General features: G+C 39.6%; 1 pseudogene; it reads left to right on the forward strand.

Moving 5' to 3' along the window:
* Positions 1 to 1,340: 1,340 nt before the first annotated feature.
* LOC134210497 (small ribosomal subunit protein uS12-like) lies at positions 1,341 to 23,497 on the forward strand (annotated as a pseudogene).
* Positions 23,498 to 23,813: the final 316 nt, after the last annotated feature.

Below are 23,813 nucleotides of genomic sequence, written 5' to 3' on the forward strand. Positions count from 1 at the left end.
GTACAAAGATGATCATCATTCGTCCTCCAACAGTTGGTTCATTCGCTGTGGCAATGCGTTTGTTGAATGCGACTTGATGACGACGACAACGACGGCGACGACGACGATTGTGAAGCCCAATGAGGTTGGCTTTTCGCATATTTCATCCCGGAGCGGGGCCCACGTGATGGGACTCTGAATTATTCACGGCATGGCCTCGTTTCGCCGTGAATGGGCGCAACAACCAACAACCGTCTGCCTGTTTGTGTGCGATCATGTGCACGGCGAACAAACCACCTAACTCTGCAACAGTTACGGTTTTGCCAAGCTCCAATGCAACGCAATGATGTTCCTCGGAACTCGGACTTTCACCTCTGTTGGGCGTTTGATTTGGATGGCAATAAATTTTAAATGGCTTTCAATTCATTTTGTGTGGATGTTTTCACCGAGTCAGGTATGCACAAAATAGACGCGGAGAGGGGTGATGGGAGGGGCGGGCGCTGGGAGGGGATAGTGGAAAACGATTTCCCCGATGTGTTTGCTTGGTGGTGCTTATCCGGTGAATAGAATTATCCCTTTTTGCGGCTACACACAAAGTGCAATCGTTTCACCGTTGAATGAGTTCAACTACGGCAATAGAATGAATTCGCTCAGGAAAACTGGCCCGAAGGATGAAAAGCTTGTGTCACTTGAATAAAATTTGATTTTTAATTGGAAAAATGTCAAATATTTGTATCCAATTAGGTAGTATGCACTACAGTCCAAAGGCGCTTTGATCATTTATTTAAGATTATCTTCAAAACAATAATGAGAATAGCAAATTTTACCAAACGGCTTCTCGATTAAAATTAGTTTCATAAGCTACTCGATTGATTAACAAAACTATCAAAATGTGAAAACTGTTTCAAATCGGAATTAATGTGGAAATTGCGGTAGTGTCGCTTACTGATAAGGCCTGTGGATGAAAGCATTAAAAATTATATCCCAAGCAACACAACTTGTTTCTAAGTGAGTAACAACAACTATGGTGTGACTTACTAAAGGCCTGAATTATGGACAACGCGTCGTATGTGGAGGCTTTATTGTAACACAAAAAGCGCGAGAGGTGGATCCTTGATGTATTTCCAGAGTTTCCAACGGGGCAGCAGGGACTATGTCCAAGGGCTTTACGATCCCTCCCCACGGTCTCTGCGAGTTAGGGGTCCAGCCTAAGACGTAGTGGGGCTTTACAGCGGGCTCTGATAAACTTCTACAAAAAGCTGCTACAAAAAAACTTAGAGGCTGTAACCAGCAGCACCGGAGTCTCCCCAGCAGTGATGTGGTATAGCCCTATTTATACGCGTGGCAGACCACTATCCGGGATGCGGGTGGTCGCCGAGAAACTCTATGATATCACCGAGTTCGCGAACGCAAGGCAGAACATCAGTAAGGAACTGAAACAGAACCTTTGGATGCTCCGCCAGGCTGTTCGAGTCGCACAAGAGCAGGATGCGTTCATCAGGCGGGTGGTGAGAAGAGAGAAAGCCGACAACGGTGCCCAAATCGATGCCTTCTCCCTCCTTGGAGGAGCGACCATGGCCCAAGAGGCGATTGATTCGCCTGCGCCTAACCCGAAACGGCTCAGGCAGCAATCCGGCGAAGGCTCTCAGAGCCAAACGACGTGCGACCATAAAGCCCAAAGCACGAAGGGCGTAGACCTGAGAAGGCACCAACCATGCGCAAGACCCCGGGCCGCAAGAGGGTACCAGCTGGTCTGTGCCATCTGCACAAGGGACCGAAAACCCCTGGCAGCTGGTCAGTAGGGCAAAGCGGAAGTCGAACGCAGCTCGACCCGCAAAGAAAACTAAACCGATGTCGCCCTCCTGTCCGACCCGTACAACGTCCCTGTCGATAACAGCAATTGGGTGGCGGACGGGTCTATGATGGCGGCTATTTGCACGACGGGACGGTACCCGATCCAAGAGGTGATACACTCCTCTGCTGAGGGTGTCGGGATAGCTAAGAGTGAAATCAGGAGTGATTCAGTTTCATTCCAAATTTTCGACCACTATTCTAGTTTGAATCTGGAGCCAAATAGAACAAACTCGCTGATTTCCTCAGCAGTGTTCTATCCATGGTTTTCAAATTTTCAATTAAATGAAATCATCATGCTGGCGCCAAGTAAGGCGCCGGAATTGCAAAGTGGATTGATCCGTAGATAAAATGACGCATTCATACACCAAAACAATTGGAAAATATTTGAATCTCGTGATTCAATCGTGGTTCAAAACTGCAGAAAATAGAACGGAGCGTTATACCAGTTTTATTTTTTTGACATTTGACTGGTATAAAAAATGAATCTAGAACAGCTGCTGGGAAAATGAATGTTTCAGATTCATATTCAAACTGACAGTCCCGAACAATTTGAATCACTGCTGATTTTACCCTGATCAATGGGTGTGTTCTATTCAGAGCATTAGTGATTAATCATAGATTTAATCATGATTAATGAATAATGGGTTATTTAATCATTATTCATTAATCATAGATTTTTACATTCAATCATTATTCACTAATCATATTCATAAATGTTTAGAGTTTATTCATTAATCATAAATTTTATTCATGGCATACATCGCTTTTATTCATTAATCTTTAATCATAATCATATAATTTTTATACCTTTCAATAACCCAATTCAGAAGAAAGGTTACTTGACTATTGATCATTATGCAAATTATATAATTTTATTATTCATAATCATTAATCATTTTTTTTTTTTTTTTTTTTTTAACTAATTTTATTTGCTGATTATCTAATACATGCATTCATCTCTTAGACTAGGTGTTCCGTGTTTTCTTAACACTATCATCCTTATTTGCTATGTTACTTTTTAGTTATTATTAATACATTTCAATTGCCTCTGGCAGTTAGAATTTTTTCCTCTGGTTGAATTGAACCATGTAGGAATTACAATGTTTTCAACTTAAACTAATCTTAACCTATTTATACTAAGGGTACAAGGAGTTAATCGTTGCAATAGAAGATTGCAACGATTTTTGTCTAAAATTGGAAATTATTTTGTTGGACATTTGTTGCAATGTCTCAATATTAGAAATTCTATGAAGTTCATTGGTACTATACCACGGAGGCAACTTCAGAATCATTTTCAAAATTTTATTTTGAATCCTCTGGAGTGCCTTCTTTCTGGTATTGCAGCAACTAGCCCATATTGGCACAGCATACAACATGGCAGGTCTGAAAATTTGTTTGTAAATCAAAAGTTTGTTCTTAAGACAAAGTTTTGATTTTCTGTTTATAAGTGGATATAGGCACTTAATATATTTGTTACATTTGGCTTGAAGGCCTTCAATGTGATTTTTAAAAGTTAATTTTTGATCTAGCAGAAGTCCTAAATATTTAGCTTCGCTAGACCAATTAATTGGAACCCCATTCATAGTGACAAAATGTCTGCTAGAAGGTTTCAAATAAGAAGCTCTCGGCTTATGTGGGAAAATTATAAGCTGAGTTTTGGAAGCATTCGGGGAAATTTTCCATTTTTGCAAGTAAGTGGAGAAAATATCCAAACTTTTTTGCAATCTACTACAAATGACACGAAGGCTTCGCCCTTTGGCTGAAAGGCCCGTGTCATCTGCAAACAAAGATTTTTGACACCCTGGTGGTAAATCAGGTAAGTCAGAAGTAAAAATGTTATACAATATGGGCCCCAGTATGCTGCCTTGGGGGACACCAGCCCTTACAGGTAATCTATCAGATTTAGTATTCTGATAGTTTACCTGCAGCGAGCGATCTGATAAATAATTTTGGATCAGTTTAATGATGTACAGAGGAAAATTAAAATTCTTCAATTTTACAATCAAACCTTCATGCCAAACACTGTCAAATGCTTTCTCTATATCAAGAAGAGCAACTCCAGTCGAATATCCTTCAGATTTGTTGAGCCGAATTAAGTTCGTAACTCTTAATAACTGATGAGTGGTTGAAGGCCCATGGCGAAAACCAAATTGCTCATCAGCAAAAAATAGAATTGTCATTAATATGAACCATCATTCTATTTAAAATAATCTTTTTAAACAGTTTGCTTATTGAAGAAAGCAAACTGATTTGGGGATAACTAGAAGCCTCAGCTGGATTTTTGTCTGGCTTCAATATTGGAACAACTTCGGCGTTTTCCATTTATCAGGGAAGTATGCCAATTGAAAACATTTGTTAAATAAATTAACCAAAAGGATAAAGAACTCTCAGAAAGTTTTTGATAAGTATGTAGAAAATACCATCATCACCCAGGGCTTTCATATTTTTAAATTTTCTAGTAATAGATCTCACTTCATCCAAATTAGTTCCCAACGTAGGGTCAAAAACATTATCTTGGTTGAGAATGTCTTCGAAGCTTCGTGTAACCTGATCCTCAATTGGACTAGTGAGACCTAGACTAAAATTATGGGCACTCTCGAACTGCTGAGCAAGTTTTTGAGCCTTTTCGCCATTTGTTAATAAAATTTTATTTCCCTCTTTAAGCGCTGGAATTGGCTTTTGAGGTTTTAAGAATTTTCGTTAATTTCAAAAGGGTTTCGAACTGGGATCCAACTTGGAGACATTATTCTCAAAGTTGGTATTTCTCAGAATAGCGAAACGTTTTTTAATTTCATTTTGCAAATCTCGCCAAATAACTTTCAACGCGGGATCGCGAGTTCTTTGGTATTGCCTTCGCCTCACATTTTTAAGACGGATCAGTAACTGAAGATCGTCGTCAATAATAATGGAGTTGAATTTAACTTCACATTTCGGAATTGCAATGCCTCTGGCTTCGACAATTAAATTTGTCAAAGATACGAGAGCATTATCAATATCACTTTTGGTATCGAGAGGAATATCAACATCAAAATTCCTATTGATATACGTTTTATATAAATCCCAATCAGCCCTATGATAATTGAAAGTAGAGCTGATTGGATTATAAATGGCTTCTTGTGAGATTTCAAATGTCACAGGAAGGTGATCAGAGTCAAAGTCAGCATGAGTTACCAATTGGCCACACAGCTGACTTGAATCCGTTAAAACTAAATCAATTGTAGAAGGATTTCGACTGGAAGAAAAACAAGTTGGGCCATTGGGATATTGAATAGTATAATATCCCGCAGAACAATCTTCAAATAAAATTTTACCATTGGAATTGCTTTGAGCATTATTCCATGAACGGTGTTTGGCATTGAAGTCACCAATTACGAAGAATTTTGATTTGTTGCGAGTCAGAATTTGAAGATCAGCTTTTAATAAATTCTTTTGCTGCCCATTGCATTGAAAAGGCAAGTAGGCTGCAATGAAGGAAAATTGTCCAAAATTTGTTTCAACAGAAACTCCCAAGGTTTCAAAAACTTTGGTTTCAAACGAAAAAAATAATTTATGTTTGATACGTCTATTAATGACAATGGCGACCCCACCACAGGCGCTGTCAAGACGATCATTTCTGTATATAAAATAGTTTGGATCTCTTTTAATGGAGAGTCCTGGTTTTAAATACGTTTCAGTTATAATGGCAATATGCACATTATGAACTGAAAGGAAGTTGAATAATTCATCTTCCTTACCCTTTAGAGAGCGGGCATTCCAATTTAGAACTTTCACACAATTATTTGGATCCATTGAAACGGAGTCCGATAACAATTTTTGTGTGTACTTTATACCAACCTGAACAGCTTCAGGAATGGTATTTGCTTTGAACATTGCATCAATCATGTGATGCAATTGTTCAGTTAAAAATCAAAATCGGAAGCAGTCATGCTACCTGAATCGGCAACATGACCGTTATTTTCCGTTGGGACATGGGTATAAACCTCATTTTGAGAAGAGAAATTTTGTCTACCAGCAGCGATGTTTGCATACGTAGGTACATTGGAAAATTGGAATTTACTGAAGTGCTTGCTACCCGTTGACGAGCGGCAAAATTTGTTTGTGAATTTTTGGTGGGTATGAATTGCTCGACCGGTAACTGGTTTCGAAATTTGAGCGTTTGAAACATTTCTACCCGTCGAATCTGGGATCCGATTGAATTTCCCCGTCATCAATTTTGCACGGAATTCAAAACTTTTTGCGTGAAGGGCATTCCCAGAAATTGGATTTATGATTGCCCCACAATTTGCACATTTAAATTTATTGAATCTTCTCTCGCAGGACATGCGTCCTTGGCGTGAGAGGTTCCACCACAAATCATGTATTTAGCATTCATGTGACAATGTTTGGTTCCATGACCCCACTTTTGGCACTTACGGCACTGGGTAGGGTTTTGGAAATTTCCCAGGCCTGCGGAAATGTTCCCATGTAACACGGACATGAGACATAATACAGGCCTTTTCCAAACTTTTCATATTATTTAGTTCACTTTTGTTAAAATGAACTAAATAAAATTCTTGAGAAATGCCCCTCTGGGAAGTACCAGAATGGGATTTCTTTTTCATCTTAATTACTTGGACTGGTGAAAATCCAAGTAATTGAGAAATTTCAATTTTAATCTCATCCAGTGATTTATCATCACTGGGGGACCTTTCAAGACGACTTTGAACAATCGCTCAGTTTTGTCGTCGTATGTGAAGAATTTATGGCGCTTCTCAGTTAAATAGTGAAGAAGACGTTTGCGATCGTCAAAGGATCCCGGCAAAACGCGGCAGTCACCCTTCCTAGCAATCTGAAATGAAACCTTGATCCCCTGAAGGTTACTCAAAATCTCATTCCGGAAGCCAGAAAACTCGGCAACAGATACCACAATTGGCGGAATCCTTTGCTTTTTCGCATGAATCGAATCACCTGGGCTAGAGGTAGATTCGATTTGCTCAATTTCATCATTCATCAAATCGAACTGATTGCTCAGTTCGATTGGAGAAGAATTATTTCCGATATTAGAGTTAGAAGGAATATCTGAATTCTCCAGCTTCCTTCTATTTTTTCCGCGCTTTGGCAGGACGGTCTTGAAACCTTGTTTCTTTGAAGGAAGTGGAGCATCCAGAGACTCCCCCTCCCTCTTGTTTTTGTGAATACTCATTGCTGAGCGTGGAGACGTGACCTTCTAAGAGGTTTTTTCCCAGAACGGTGTCCCTGCAGGATTACCACCGCTTGTCGGAATTTTACTTCCGCAAACGGGTCCAACGTAAAACGAAGGCACGGGTCCTTGCAAAGATCGTAACGGGATCAGTGGGTACAAATAGCGCTAAGAAGCACCGTTGAAATTAAAATAGCTTCGGGTAGTATTAAAAACTTCCTTCCGCAAAGAGAGAAAGAACCGCACAGCACGAAAGCACGATGCGGTCATGAATCATTAATCATATCGATCGTTAATCATTAATCATACACATGATGTGTCAACATTTAATCACGATCATTAATCGTTAATCATACTCCAAAAGTTTTATTAATTAATCATAATCATTAATCATTGTCAAAAATGAATAAATCATTAATCATAATCTTTAATCATAGAGTTGAATGATTTAATCATAACCAATTTAATCATTCATTGGAAGCTTTATTCATTAACGCTCTGGTTCTTTTTGTAGCTGCTATGCCCCACCAAGGTGGCCTTTAAACAGTTCAACCAGTTAATCGATAGGCTATCGTCTGACCTAGTGGGTCGTAATCCGGTCGTCATTGCAGGAGATTTTAACGCTTGGGCAGTGGAGTGGGGCAGCTGCTGCATCAATCGAAGGGGTCAAGCGTACCTAGAGGTGCTAGCGAATCTCGACGCAGTGCTAGTCAATGATGGTTCCGCTAGCACGTTCAGAAGGAACGCGGTCGAGTCAGAGATTGACGTAACGTTTGTCAGTCCTGGTATGGCACCAGACTTCGAGTTGAGGGTGGACGAGAATTACACCCATAGTGATCATCTAGCAATTTGCTTTAAGATCAACCATGGCGTGCAACATCAACATGGTGGAGAACCAATCAATTCGACAGCGAAGTTTTCACCGCGGCCCTGGGACTGAAGGCCAACACTGAAGGTCTAAGCGGGGATGCGTTGGTAGCTGTCCTATCACGCGTGTGCGACGCCACCATGCCGAGGAAAGCCCTACCGAGAAATGACAGACGCCCGGTATACTGGTGGACTCCCGAGATTGCGGTGAAGTGTTTCGAGCTGCAAAATCGAGCAGTAAGAGAGCGTTTTTCAACCTATGCGAAGGAGCCAACCCGAATCCTTGAGGTGACGCCTACAGGATAGTGACAGCCAAGACCAAGGGGAGCTCTCCACCCCCCGGACGGTCCCCGGATAGATTAGCAAGGATTATCGAGATACTTTTCCCATTCCGAGTCCATGGCCTCCTGCACCGCAAAACAATATGGGTGCTCCGTTGACGAACAAAGAGTTACTCGCGGAGGCCAAATACCAATAAAGCTCTAGGGTCTGATGGAGTTCCGAACAGCGCTCTCAAGGCAGCAATTATAGGGAACCCGAACATGTTCAGGCTAGCTATGCAGAGATGCTTAGATGAGTGTAGAATCCCCTAAAGATGTAAAAGGCAGAAATTGGTATTGTTGTCGAAGCCCAGGAAGCCGCCGGACGACCCATCGGCGCATAGACCAATCTGTCTTATAGACACAACGGGAAAGTTTCTAGAGAGGATCATCCTCAACAGGCTGACCACGTACTCAGAGGGTACGAACGGGCTGTCAAGCAATCAGTTCGCTTTTCGCAAGGGTAAGTCCACGTTGGACGCTATCAACTCGATGGTAAAGACCGCAGCAGATGAGTAGTCAGAAAATTTATCTTGGGAAGACCGTACTGCTGTTTATATTGGTCAAACAAGCCGTAAGAACAAGATACGTCTACGAGAACACGAAACGCAGTCGTTACAAATAAAGCAAACGAATTCAGCCTGCCAACAAATTGTAATACAGTTCTCTCCCTATCGGACGTGTACGAATCGTAACCAGATGGACATAGTTCCAAACATGAGTGACAGCGCACGCGAAACCGATCTTGTTGGGGTATTTTTTAAATTTCAGACGATTGTAAGAGCTATAAGTGTTATGTCTTGTCTCGCGTCACACCTCTTATGAGTGATATTCACATCCTTAATGAAGGAAAGCAAATCAGTTGGAATCAACAGAATACTAAGATGGGACTAACGTATCTTGGAAATATTGCCACCTGGTGCCGTAAGTGCCCCAACAAGTTCAGAAATACTTATTTTTTTGACGAACTTGACTACTGACTGGCGTTCTCGACTTGATGTACATTATCCCAGATGGGAAGTATACAAATCTTCTGGATTTCTCTACGAAAAGTTGCATACTGCTTATGAACTGTAACTAATCGAATAATGTCATCGGCACCTGGGTGGATCTTCGTCACTCGTCCCAAGTGCCACTGCTACAGAGGCAACTTGTCTACCTTTAGAACCTAAAACCATCGTTCCAATGTGCAATTTGTCTCTTTTCCCCGTTCATTTGTTCCGATTGTGAAGATCCGACAAGCAATCTGTCGAGTCAACTATCCGTTACACAAAACTTGACTGAACCGCTCGACTCCATCAACTTAATCAGTTGTCCAGAAATTCCTCTAGAGTTGGCTCTGGAATCGCCGGCAGCGGTCGTAGATCAATAAATGTCCCGGAGTCTGTGATTCCAGATATATGTGGTCGTTGTTGATCAGAGTATTCGGTTTTAAATTGCTCACTGATTTCTTGTCTTGCTCCAACAAAGTTCGTGAAATCGTGACAGCACAGGAAGTTACTGCGGGTTTCCCACGAGTTAGCAACGGAGCTACCCGGTCGGCGACATTGAAGAATGCTGATGAACCCATAGCAGCGAGTTGGCAACGGAGCCACCTGGACGGGGACATCGAAGATTGCTGATGCCATCTTTCGGGTGGATGGCGACGACGACCCGTAATGCAACCCAGCAGTTTCGTAGGACGGCGACAAAAAGTGCATATGAACTATTAATGAATAAAGAGTTAGTTCGATTTAGGCTCACGACAGAGTAGGTTGCTTTTTTTTAAAAGAAAATCCTGCTCCGGAATTTTTAACTCGCGTCAAGCTACGAGTCTTCTCAAGGTTGCCATGATTGAATCCTGACCCAGGAATGCTTGGGTTGTCAGATCAGCTACCATCTCTATTCCATGCTTTGACTATTAAACAGATGATTACGCACAGGTAACAGTTAACTGTAGTCTGTAGCTCACTTGCATAATGCTTGTCGGACGATTTACGGACAGCAAAAAAGCAGCTGTGGATCCTTGGTGCGTAATCTTGAGCTTGGCTTCGCTTCATCCCTTGCAACTGATATATCGACTGGAAAGCATTCCGACTGAGCCATTTTGACTAATGCTTTAAGAGCTTCTGCTTTCTTCTTTTTCCCGTGAGGGTGGTCCATAATACATCCTTTACTCTACTCATCGTACTCTTTAACAGAAAAATGGAAAACTTGTATGTTGTAAAATGGCGCATACGTCACTTTATCCAAATCCAATCCAAATCCAATCCAAATCCAATCCAAATCCAATCCAAATCCAATCCAAATCCAATCCAAATCCAATCCAAATCCAATCCAAATCCAATCCAAATCCAATCCAAATCCAATCCAAATCCAATCCAAATCCAATCCAAACCAATCCAAACCAACCAAACCAATCCAAACCAATCCAAACCAATCCAAATCCAATCCAAACCAACCAAACCAATCCAAACCAATCCAAATCCAATCCAAACCAATCCAAACCAATCCAAACCAAACCAATCCAAACCAATCCAAACCAATCCAAACCAATCCAAACCAATCCAAACCAATCCAAACCAATCCAAACCAATCCAAACCAATCCAAACCAACCAAACCAACCAAACCAATCCAACCAATCCAAACCAATCCAAACCAATCCAAACCAATCCAAACCAATCCAAACCAATCCAAACCAATCCAAACCAATCCAAACCAATCCAATCCAATCCAAACCAATCCAAACCAATCAAACCAATCCAAATCCAATCCAAACCAAACCAACCAAACCAATCCAAACCAATCCAAACCAATCCAAACCAACCAAACCAATCCAAATCCAATCCAAACCAATCCAAACCAATCCAAACCAATCCAAACCAATCCAAATCCAATCCAAACCAATCCAAACCAATCCAAACCAATCCAAACCAATCCAAACCAATCCAAATCCAACCAATCCAAACCAATCCAAACCAATCCAAACCAATCCAAACCAACCAAACCAATCCAACCAATCCAAATCCAATCCAAATCCCATCCCAATCCAAACCAAATCCAATCCAAATCCAATCCAAATCCAATCCAAATCCAATCCAAATCCAATCCAAATCCAATCCAAATCCAATCCAAATCCAATCCAAATCCAATCCAAATCCGTACATTTAATCCAACTTTTAGTTTCGCGTATAGTACACCATCAACCATTTGCCATCAACTAGTACTGCTAGCCAATAACTCCAAACTAATAATAAATTCAAACTTCCGAATTCAAATTTCAAATTCCGTGATATCTGCCCTTACAGGTAATCCTGCTATGGCTACTAAGTCAGTACATTCCAAGATAAATTTCTAGATAATATATTTGGCTTTAGGAACAGTTTCGAATAGTACAGCATTGAATATTTCTCCATTTCTCTCAGATTTCGTTACATCATTGCTCAACTGGTAGTCTCATGTACGTCGCCAAGTGGCTTCATGAAATCTAAATTTGTTTTAATCAAAATCAATTCTCGCAGGACTTTGAAATTTTCTAGATCGTAAACCATTTTCCGTTGGTCTTCCATACGCAGCTTGTAGTTTCACAGACACGTCTTATAGTTTTCTAAACCACAAACCATTTTTTCAGCGGTCTTTTAGACGCGTCACCACAAACCATTTTCCGACGGTCTTCCAGACGCGTCTTGTGATTTAGCAAACCATTTTCCGACGGTCTTCGAGACGCGTCTTGTGATTTAGCAAACCACAAACCATTTTCCGACGGTCTTCGAGACGCTCCTTGTGATTTAGCAATTCACAAACCTTTTTCCGACGGTCTTTGAGACGCGTCTTGTGATTTAGCAAACCACAAACCATTTTCCTACGGTCTTTGAGACGCGTCTTGTAATTTAGCAAACCACAAACCATTTCCAACGGTCTTTGAGACGCGTCTTGTGATTTAGCAAACCACAAACCATTTTCCGACGGTCTTCGAGACGCTCCTTATGATGTTGCAAACCACAAACCATTTTCCGACGGACTTTGAGACGCGTCTAGTGATTTAGCAAACCACAAACCATTTCCAACGGTCTTTGAGACGCGTCTTGTGATTTAGCAAACCACAAACCTTTTTCCGACGGTCGTCGAGAAGCTTGATTGCAAACGTGATTTTTAAGGGTATGCGATAACACATTTTTTCCTAACGAAACGAAATGAAACGAAATTTAAAATATTTATGTTGATTCGGATCGAAACGGAACGAAATATAGATTCACTTTCGAGACTTCGAAACGATACGAAATCAAGGTTCACTCATTTCGAAATTTTTCGAAACGAAACGAAATTTTAATTTTTTACCGCGGAATTTTTATTAAATTGGTTTTACATTATGTACGCAATTCTGATTTCACTTTTTCGAAGTCAAATAATTGTTTTGCGACCAATAAAGTTATAATAACAGAAGAGGCAGTCTACCATAAGTCGCCGCTTTCTCGTCGCATGAGGTAAATCGGCGATAAAGCAATACCCCATTATTTGTGCCGCTTTCGAAGGAATTCATCGTGGAGCGTGTGCTCCCGAATCTGACCAATTTTATACCAGTTTTATATCAGTAAGCATATAAAAATTAAGAAATTGTGGGATTTTTTAAATACTTAAATAATTAGTTTAGTCTTATATACAATCAGCTTGACGAATTATGTGTCCTTGGCATATGAGAACAGCTGTTATGATCAGTATGAGCTGAAAGCTGGAAGCTTTTAATGATCTGAATTTTAATGATCTTTCAACCCGTTCTGGTTTTTTTTTTGCAAACTCTATGCGAAGATCTAGAAATGAACGCAAATCTGCAATGTTCCTTTCATATTGTGCAAATAGTCAAATAGCTTGGTCGACTGTACACATCGTAGTTGCTAATCATGATTGGCCGAGAAACAGCAAATATGCACAGCTCACCAATTAAATAATATTCTTGGTAAATGAAATTAAATTATTAACTTATTAACTATCAATTAAAAAAGTTTTTCTTATTGTATACTTTCGTCAGAGTTTCCAATTCATGACCAATACCTAACGATGCTCCTTATTGTCAATTTAGGATTAGGAACGGAAAATTAGTTTAACACTCATTGTTATAAGAGACCGAGGAATGCTCTGCATCTCCGTGAGCGCTACGGGAAAGGAATCATTGGTTAGTTGAGATGGTGATTCATGTGAAGCCCCTTGGTAAGCGACTAAACGAGGTGGAGGAACTCTCATCGCAGTTAAATGCTCTCTGACAAGTTTGTCGGTTCATCTACCGGAGAGTGAAACACTTGAGCAGATTGTTGTGTAGGTTATGCTCACCCATAAATCCGTTTACATCTGTGGCATTTGCTTGAGGCCGAACAGTGACCCCGATAAATTTGTTGCGCATTCCGACTGTGTAAATCAAATCGTCAACATAGCTACCCCATGTGACACCGTAATCCTAGTTGGGGATGACAACCATTCTAGGCTCAAATGGTTATATGATGACGAAGTGGAAGGATACTTGCCAACCAACGCTTCTTCCGAGCAAGAGTTAACTCTAACTGAAACTTTGATTGCTAGTGGCTTGAGTAAATCTGCAATGTATCAAATTCGAACGGAATCTTCCCGAGCAGCACAAGTTGGACAAAACTGGTTGCAGCAACTTGATTGTGACTAAATCTGCGCTAGGAGTCTTCCCAGATGAGTGGAAAATATCAACAGTTACTCCAATTCATAAGGCGGGTAGCTCCCATAATGTTGAGAACTATCGTCCAATCTCGATTCTTAATTGTCTGCCCAAAACACTCGAACTGCTGATTCATGAACGTATGTATGTGGCTGCTAAACCTGTTATCTCTGAGTACCAACAAGGCTTTGTACGAAATCGCTCAACTGTAACAAACCTGATGACCTACACTAGCATGCTGAATTCTAACCTGGAGAAGAGATGTCAAGTTGACATCATTGACATCGACCTTCCGGAGACTTTCGATAAAGTTCCTCACGGATTAACTTTAAATAAATTAGAACGTTGGTGGCTGCGTTCTTACCTGATTGGTAGGCCACCCTTCGTTAAATTGGGCACTGTCTCATCCAATACATACCCTACGCCATCCGGAGTGCCACAAGGCAGTCACCTAGGGCCGCTGATTTTCATCATTTTCGTGAACGACTTATGCTGTAAACTTCGATCTCATCGCCTCATGTACGCCGATGATTTGAAAATATTTCGAATTATTCGACCATTGACCGATTGCTTTGCGCTGCAACAAGATCTAGACGTCATAGCCAACTGGTGTTGTTTAAGGTGATTATACAATAAAGCCAGGAATCGGCCATTTTGTAAACCACGTGCTTTTCCAATATTTTTTTCAAGAGCACGAGATGGAAGAACCATAACGCGTATGGGGCTGAAATGATGGTAGATCTTTCCTTAGTTATGCTGAACAATCATAATTTGAGTTTCGGCACTGTACGAAAACTATTACGCCACATCTGGGCTTTTGGAAATGTATGTAGATGAACGTGTGGTGAATTTGAAATTCACCACGGGCTTCATTCTATAATCACCTTAAATGGTATGGAAATAAATGCGACGAAATGCAACTCAATAAGTTTTACCAGATGCAGAACGCATCTAAACTTTCGTTACTCGTCATGCGGAAAAGAACTGAAAAGTGTGAGCTCCGTAAAAGACATGGGAGCTACGTTTGACCGCAAGCCGAATTTTAGTGAACATATTGCAACGAGTACTGCAACGGAGCGATTCCAAGCAACAGCATCAAAATTTAAGAAAATTTTTAATTCATGATTTTCTATTGAGTTGAAACTTTGCACAGTTTTTCAATTTCATCTAAATCGTCATTTTTCGATATCAAATCTTCATATTGAGTCACGACTAACTTTTCAAAAGGGTGTATGTGAAAATGGTTCAAAAATATTTAAAAAGCTGCACAGCAAAAACGGAATGTTCGATTGTTAGGATTTTTTCAGCAAAGTTAGACAACTAAATGGTGATTCTTAAGAAAATGTGCACAGTAAAAAAAATTTTTTGCCTTTAAAAATATCATTTTGTCACAAAACTCAAATATCTCAAAACCCTATCTTTTTTCGAACGTAATTTTTTTAGGGAAAACGGTCCATTATATTAGCTATCTACCATAAAGATTTGGTGATGGTAAACTAATAAACAAAAAAGTTATGACATTTCAAACATTTCACAATTTTCACATATAGTAAACAAAAAAAAATTTCCGTGTATTTTTTTTCAAGAATCGCAGTTTGATGCTGATTTTATTGTTAAGGGCCTTGCGTGAGTTAAACAAGTTGTTTGTATGATATTCCATATTTATGTATTCGTCGATATTATGTATATTATATGTATAAATATTATATGTATAAATAAATAAAAATGAATTAATATTATCCTAAGTATTAAATTAAATGTGGCAGTTACACAATGTTGTTATAGAAACTCTAAGAGTTTTGAGTATAGTTTTGCTTTAATTTTATTTTCCGACAATGGAATGAAACAGTGAAATTTTTGGGTTCCTTGGATCGTTTTCGCGTTATTAAATTGCTCACTGAGCTCTGAAGCCTTTATTTCGTACTCTTCAGTAGTAGTAAAACAAAATGATAATTTGGTTAAATCTTTTTCGTTTCTACGATTTGCCCAATCAAAAAGTTCTTTCGCAGTTTTAATTGGATGCTCACGTTCTTTGGCTAAACTTGCTCTTGTGGCCATGCGCTTTATTGTTCCTCCAATAGCATCACAAGGACCTTTGCCATGTGATGTAGCAAAAAAATGCCATTCTGCATCAATTCCGTACATTTATTTAAATTGACATAGGCTCGAAAAATTCTTACGATTTTTGTACTGCGACGCTGCTCCATCAGACATGAAATATATCTTTTGACTTCTTTATGCTTATCAACGCGTAAAAAGTTAATCATTTTTTCAATGAACAAGTTTACGGATACTGAATCGTGTCTTAAATCTTCGGAAATTATAATAAAACTTAAGTGTTCAATTTGCGTACTTCCATTAAAATAAATAACGAATGGATGAATTGTAGCTTGTTGTACGTTCCAGTGATGGGACTGCACTTCATCTTGCAATACAAAGCTTAAATATCTTGGCTGTGCATATGCACAGCATATGTTTCGAAATGGACAAATTGATATGAAATTTGCGAAAAAGAATCCACGTGTCCTGGAGGGACTCGAACCCTCAACCTCATACTCTCTAGATAGGCGTGACAACAAGACCACTTAAAGGTCACGTTTGCGGAAAAGCCATCCGAATCCGAGTACCAACCTCCTCCGCGGTTAGCTCTTTTTTGCAAATTTTAATATCTTACGGAAGCTTGATTTACTCAATCTCCACATGTGATTTACTGTTGTATATCCACAGTCAAGCGAGTGCACATTGTTTATTAAACGAGAGAATCGCACTCCATGCCCCCAGCAACGGACTGGGCGGGACGGTATAGAATGCGAATTCAATCGCACTCTGCTGTGCCAAAGGCTTGCTTGGCTAAAGCATTTGATGAGTTTGATTGCCTTTACGTAAACGGTCGCGTGTACTCAGACGACTAATGACGGTGAAAGACCGACACTTGATTACAATTAATTGCATATTATTCGGCAACTCGGCCGTACGAAAACCATTTTTTTGTTAAATATCTTGGCTGTGCATATGCACAGCATATGTTTCGAAATGGACAAATTGATATGAAATTTGCGAAAAAGAATCCACGTGTCTTGGAGGGACTCGAACCCTCAACCTCCTTTCACCGTCATTAGTCGTCTGAGTACACGCGACCGTTTACGTAAAGGCAATCAAACTCATCAAATGCTTTAGCCAAGCAAGCCTTTGGCACAGCAGAGTGCGATTGAATTCGCATTCTATACCGTCCCGCCCAGTCCGTTGCTGGGGGGCATGGAGTGCGATCCTCTCGTTTAATAAACAATGTGCACTCGCTTGGCTGTGGATATACAACAGTAAAGCAAATGTGGAGATTGGGCAAATCAAGCATCCGAAAGATATTCAATTTGCAAAAAGAGAGCTAACCGCGGTGGAGGTTGGTACTCGGATTCTGATGGCTTTTCCGCAAACGTGACCTTTAAGTGGTCTTGTTGTGTAGGGGTTATCACGCCTATCTAGAGAGTAGGAGGTTGAGGGTTCGAGTCCCTCCAAGACACGTGGATTCTTTTTCGCAAATTTCATATCAATTTGTCCATTTCGAAACATATGCTGTGCATATGCACAGCCAAGATATTTAACAAAAAAATGGTTTTCGTACGGCCGAGTTGCCGAATAATATGCAATTAATTGTAATACAAAGCTGTAATTTTCAGAAAAATCACAAATGACTAAAAATTCACCATTTTGTAATGTATTTTTCGTATTTTTTAAAAAGCTGGATTGTTCTGTTTTAATTAAATCGTGAGGGATTAAACTTTCTAATTTCAAGCAAAAATATGACACAAACTCATCTACAGGTTTTACAATAGTTTCTATGTCACACCTATCCGTGGTCACCCATTGCTCAAATGATAACTGATCAATATATTTTCCTTCAAACTCAGCGAATAAAGTATTTTCCAATGATGAAGAATCTGGACAATCCGAACAAGATCGTAGATAGCAATTTGATGTTGTATTTTCACACAAAAGACTACCAGTTAACATTTTAATATCCTTTGTTAAATTGATTCTTTTCAAACTATGTAAAATAAGATTAATATTCTCATGGGTTGTGCACACACACACATTATGTGTTCCTGAATTGGAAAGAAGCTTACATTGCCTTGGCCGAAGGCTTGCAAATGAGGAAAAACCTATTTTAATATTATCGTGAATTTCCTTGAAGCGTGTGTACGCTTCTTTCAAAGTCGTCATCATTAATCGTTTTTGGATTGCTTGACGCTTTCCATCTTTTTTACTGATACATAATCTTTTTGACCAGGCATAGCTCGACTTACTTCATCATCTTCAAAATATTGAACTACTATTTCTTTTGTCTCATCTGTTAATGCAGTACTAGACCTAGTATTTTTGGTTGAAAGACAGTTATTCTTCAATTGTTTTGCCTCTTTTATTGTATTTCTATTGGTTTTGAACTCATCAATGGCATCCTGAATAGACCACGAACTTGGCAGCATCGACAAAATCAATAATTTTTCTTTCCTTGTCGTGGCTGCATTCGAGAACCTTTCCTTCATATTTATAATTACCTCATCGTAGTCTGTATTTTCCACATCATCAGGTCCTAATTTGAAGAGGTTTCTTCGTACAGCTTCGTTTATTTCACGGTATTTTTTCTCCGGGTAATAAACGTAGTCCATCTTACTCCATTTAATCGGAGTCACTTTTATCCCAGCTATGCCCTCGTTAAAGCGTTCGATGTTGACCTTTTGGATACACTCATCTTCCGATTGATCTGTTGAAACAGATTTCGCTGATGGTACGGTGGCAAGGCTCTCAGCACTTAATACTTCTGGTAATTCCTCAGTTGTTGTCGATACATCTGGCAATTCCTCAGTTGCTGCCGTTTTCGAACTTCCTGCGCTCTGCTCAACCGATGATATACAGATTGCTCTTTTGTCAACGTTTAGACGGCAGGACGTGCAAATGCGTAAATTTGTATTCAATGTGGACATTGGAGCATAACCAGTCGCTTTCAGTTTATCTATGGTGCTTTCGGTGAGATTTCGTAACTCTTTTGAACACTTTTTTCCATCAAACGGCCTACAACAGTTGAGAAAGCGGCTACTCATGTTGTTCGTAATATTTCAATAAACAAAATCACTTTTAAGTTTTTACTGACTAGTTTGGTGTCATTTGCTTGACTGAAGAAAAAATTACTATAAGATCTTTAACAACCTTAGTAGTAGTAATTTTTTGCTTTTTCGTGAGCATTGTCATGGTATGTACCTATCATGCATTTGTTGTTGTTGAAGATACCCGTTTCCTCCCGATCATAAAGTCTATTCTCTAAGAGGTATATTTTTTGCAGGTAAACTATAGACGTACACGTGTATATAAATCTTTGATTTTGCAGCTTTTGTCTTAAAAATAACATTTCTGATATGTTTCTATCAACGTTATTATCAACAGGTTTCAACACTATTAAAAAGAATTTTCGCCAGTCACGTGCAATGAAAATTATGACACTATCAATACTTTTGATCACAACACTGGATCGTGTCTAAGTTTCTTATAGATGCTATGAATAATTAAATCAAAATATCATGAAAACAACTTGTTTAAATCACGTCCCTTAACAATAAAATCTGCATCAAACTGCAATTCTCGAAATAACTTACACAGAAAAAAATTTTTTACTAAATGTGAAAATTGTGAAATGTTTGAAATGTCATAACTTTTTTGTTTATTAGTTTACCATCACCAAATTTTTATGGTAGATAGCTAATATAATGGACCGTTTTCCCTAAAAAATTACGTTCGAAAAAGATAGGGTTTTGAGATATTTGAGTTTTGTGACAAAATGACAAAGTATTTTCAAAGGCAAAAAATTTTTTTTTTTTACTGTGCACATTTTCTTAAGAATCACCATTTAGTTGTCTAACTTTGCTGAAAAAATCATAACAATCGAACATTCCGTTTTTGCTGTGCAGCTTTTTAAATATTTTTGAACCATTTTCACATACACCCTTTTGAAAAGTTAGTCGTGACTCAATATGAAGATTTGATATCGAAAAATGACGATTTAGATGAAATTGAAAAACTGTGCAGAGTTTCAAATATTTTCGAAATGGTCGCTCAGGATCGACTGACATGCCCCCGTGGAATGCCTCAACGAGGCTTTCGCCGTACTAAGCTTCATGCGCCAGAACACTGCAGATTTTGATGACGTTTACTCCCTGAAAAGCCTGTATTGCTGCCTCGTGCGGAGTGTACTCGAATATGCTGTGCAGGTGTGGGCGCCCTATCACGAATTCCAGATGACGCGAATTGAAAGGGTCCAAAGCAGTTTCGTTCGTTTTGTCCTCAGGCGATTCCCGTGGGATAATCCTTTGAGGTTACCGTACTCTGAAGAGCGATGCCAACTGATTCGACTCAAAACCCTTCGATAACGATGTGGAGATTTGCAGAGGGTTTTTGCATTTGACATTATTAACAACCACGTGGACTGTCCTGAGCTCTTGCAGCAAGTTAACTTTCATGTTCCGCCAACGTCAGCTCTTCCAGTCTGTCTGACACTTCACAATGTTCGGGCAAAATCATCCGCTTGAACGTTGCTTCAACCTCCTTAACGACATTGATTTGTTCGATTTTAATTGTAGCAGAACGATATTCAAAACTAGATTAAGGAAAATTAGCAAATTAGTTAGCATATAAGTTTTAAACCAGTCTGCACAGTTAATACTGAAGATAAAGATAAATAAATAAATAACTATTTATTGTAAACGAAGCTATTTTGAAAACAAGAAGACGAAAACTGTGTTGCAAATCAATCTAACGCAAGTTCAATGTGCTTCGTTTAATAAACTTTTACAACACTATCGATTCCGCATTAAATAATGTTGTGCTCTTCGATGCAGACGTTAGTTTTATCACTTCGCGTTCTCCAACACTAGCTGGCGTGATCAGCATCAACACGATCGATTGCACACTAGTTAAACAAATTTCTGCTACTCGAGGTAGATTTTTTTCACTTCGCGTTCTCACGGACTAGCTGCCGTCTCACGATCGATTCCCCATTAATATTGTGCAAATAGTAAAAAAATATCACCAAATTTAAATTTGAATCAGTGTTTCACTGAAGACGTTTTATAGAAGAAAACTACATACGTATTTGTCAACTGAGAATGGGGTAATGTAGTGAGCGTTAATAGAAAAATTTGTATAATCTAAAGTTTTGAAAACAACTTTAAGATTTTGTTCAGCGGCGCAGCCAAAATTTTTGATAATATGAAGTCTGGTTTAAGTTTAAATTTGTTTCGAAATTCCGTTAAATTTCGTTAGAAGCTAGTTTTTTCTAGCGAAATTTTTGCAATTTTTCGAAACGAAACGAAATTAAGAATTTAGATTTCGCCATGCTCAAGTTCCGCGAAATTCCGCGGAATTTCGTTTCGAACCACCTGAAACGAAATTTTTCGAAATATCGCATATGCTTAGATTTTACAAACTGAAATATATCACTTGTGACAATTTAACCACTTTAATTCAACTCACCTCATGAAATCAGCGACATGATCCAAAAAATGACTGGCAGGATCGCCAAAATGGCCGGAACTAAGGGAAGATCCATAAAGTACGTCACGCAAAAAATGGCGATTTTCGACCCCCCTCCCCCCTTCGTCACACTTTTTGTATTGAATCTCTAAAATTTTTGTATGAGTCGTCACGCTGCTCGTAACCCCCCCTCTCCCCTAGGAGCGTGACGTACTTTGTGGACGGCCCCTAAGTTGTGACAGCGACTCTCCGTGGATGCGTGTGCACGCCGCGGAGGTCTGACTAGGAGAGGCAAAGTCATGGCTTGCTGCTCGCCGATTGACACGCTTAGAGTTTCCATCCCGGGACATCCCGGGACAAAAAATCCCGGGATTTAGGAAAATTCAGGATTTTCCGATTCCGGGATATTATTTTTAAAATCCCGGAAATCCCGGGATTCCCGGGACAAAAAATACTGTTGTATTTCGGGTTTGCAAACAGTGTAAATTGTCGTCTAACAAAAGTTTTTTTTTTTAAACGAAACCCAACTTAGGTGATAAACTCATATCATATTTTTATACCTTCCATCAGACATGATTTTTTTCCAAGTTGGTTTATTTGGTAGGCTCAGGCATGTATATGGAGCTCAGGTTTTGTGTGATGTAAAATCGATATCATCTTATTATTAAATTAGTAAGAGAGGAACAGACATGAAAATATCGGAGATAGTTAATAGAACACCTTCACAAAAAATATTAGATTCCCCTATACCAGCGGTTCTCAACCTGGGGTACATGTACCCCTGGGGGTACCTTTGCTGGCCCCAGGGGGTACCTCGGACAAGAATGCGTAATGGCGGGTGTATTACAATTCCAAAGAAAATTTACTGATGAAGTTTGAATAATTTGATACAGGGCAGATAATAGTCATCGTCATAGCACGAAATGCCACAGTAGCGACGAGGTGCAGTGTCTTCATTGCTACTCCACACATCGTCAATGACGCGCACGACGTTAGCTTTCATCGTGTAACCAAATCGTCAAAACGACATCGAAGAACGAAGACTTCATACCGTTATTCTTCAAACGACAGCTGTCATGCGAAGATTTTTATTAATCCTTTGTAATAATGAGTTTGAAATGCCTTATGAAAGCGTTATTAATGTTATCGATACATTTATGTTACCAAAGTTCCTACTAGTTGTTTATTTGAGACGCCATTATGTTTTAACCAGTCCGTCTATAATGACGTACAATCAATTGTGTGAAGAAGTGACGACGAAAATCGTCATAACTTTTGGTTGCACGACTATCATCGTGGTACGCATGCGGAGCGAAGAAAAAGAATAGGTGTTGCGTCGTGCAATGCTATGACGACGACTACATTTTTGTCGCTTTCTTCATACGACGAGAATGACTATTGTAAGTAAATCAAAGTCTAGTGACCAGCATAGTAACAAAAGATCAAAAAAAGAAAACGTCTTATGAATAGAGTTTTAAAATCTTCAATGTAATCTACCTGATTGAAACAAAATGTTAAATAATATGTTAAGAATATGCTTTTGAACTACAATCTAGAATCTTAAGATTAGAAAGCCTTCGAGAAGTTTAGTAGCTTCATTGCAAGAGTCTTGAAATGCTCCTTCTTTGTATATCGGAAGCCTTCTTCTAAGTAGCTCATAAGCCTCCTTCCAACTGCTCCTTCTATGTATATCGGAAGCCTTCTTCTAAGTAGCTCATAAGCCTCCTTCCAAGAGGACTTTTTCTATTCAAGTGTTCGTTCGGTTCAGACGCCTTTACACGGTATCGGTAAACCACGTGGAATCCGTACCGCTCGGAAGCACATCCGTCACCGCCGTGGCCAGCGATGGCTTATATGAGCACCCGCTGGAAGTCAAACTCGTTCGCCAGAGCCTTTTACGCCAAGGGAATCGTGCTCGGAAAGGTTGGCGTCGAAGGCAAGCAGCCGAACTTCGCCATCCGTAAATGTGTCCGACTGCAAGTCATCAAGAACGGCAAGAAAATTACCGCATTCCTACCACGGCGCCCGGCGGTGATATTCTCGGAGTTCGCTTCAAGGCAGAGTAAGCCAACGTTTCGCTGCTGGCCCAGTACAAGGAGAAGAAGGAACGTTCACGATCGTAAAAGAGGAAAAAAAAACAAATCCGCTGGAGGAATTCTCAGATTCGCTTTGGATTATATTACTTTAGAATATAGTGTTTTAAGTATTGTGTCTCTAAAAAAGTGAAGAAAAGTCCAAATACAGTTTTATGTGATGATTAGAATCACTGGAAAAAAAGATTCCAAAGCAATCTTCCAAGAACCTATTTTTAAAAGGCTCCGAAGCCCCTTTTAATAAAGCTTCGTAGGGTCAAAAGTCTGAAAAGCATATTTAAAGACGCTCAGAGGCCTCCTTTTAAGAAGCTTGGTGACCTACTTTCAAGAGGCTCAAAAGCCTTCT

This window comes from Armigeres subalbatus, chromosome 2 (assembly GCF_024139115.2).
Source record: "Armigeres subalbatus isolate Guangzhou_Male chromosome 2, GZ_Asu_2, whole genome shotgun sequence".
NCBI classification, from domain to species: domain Eukaryota; kingdom Metazoa; phylum Arthropoda; class Insecta; order Diptera; family Culicidae; genus Armigeres; species Armigeres subalbatus.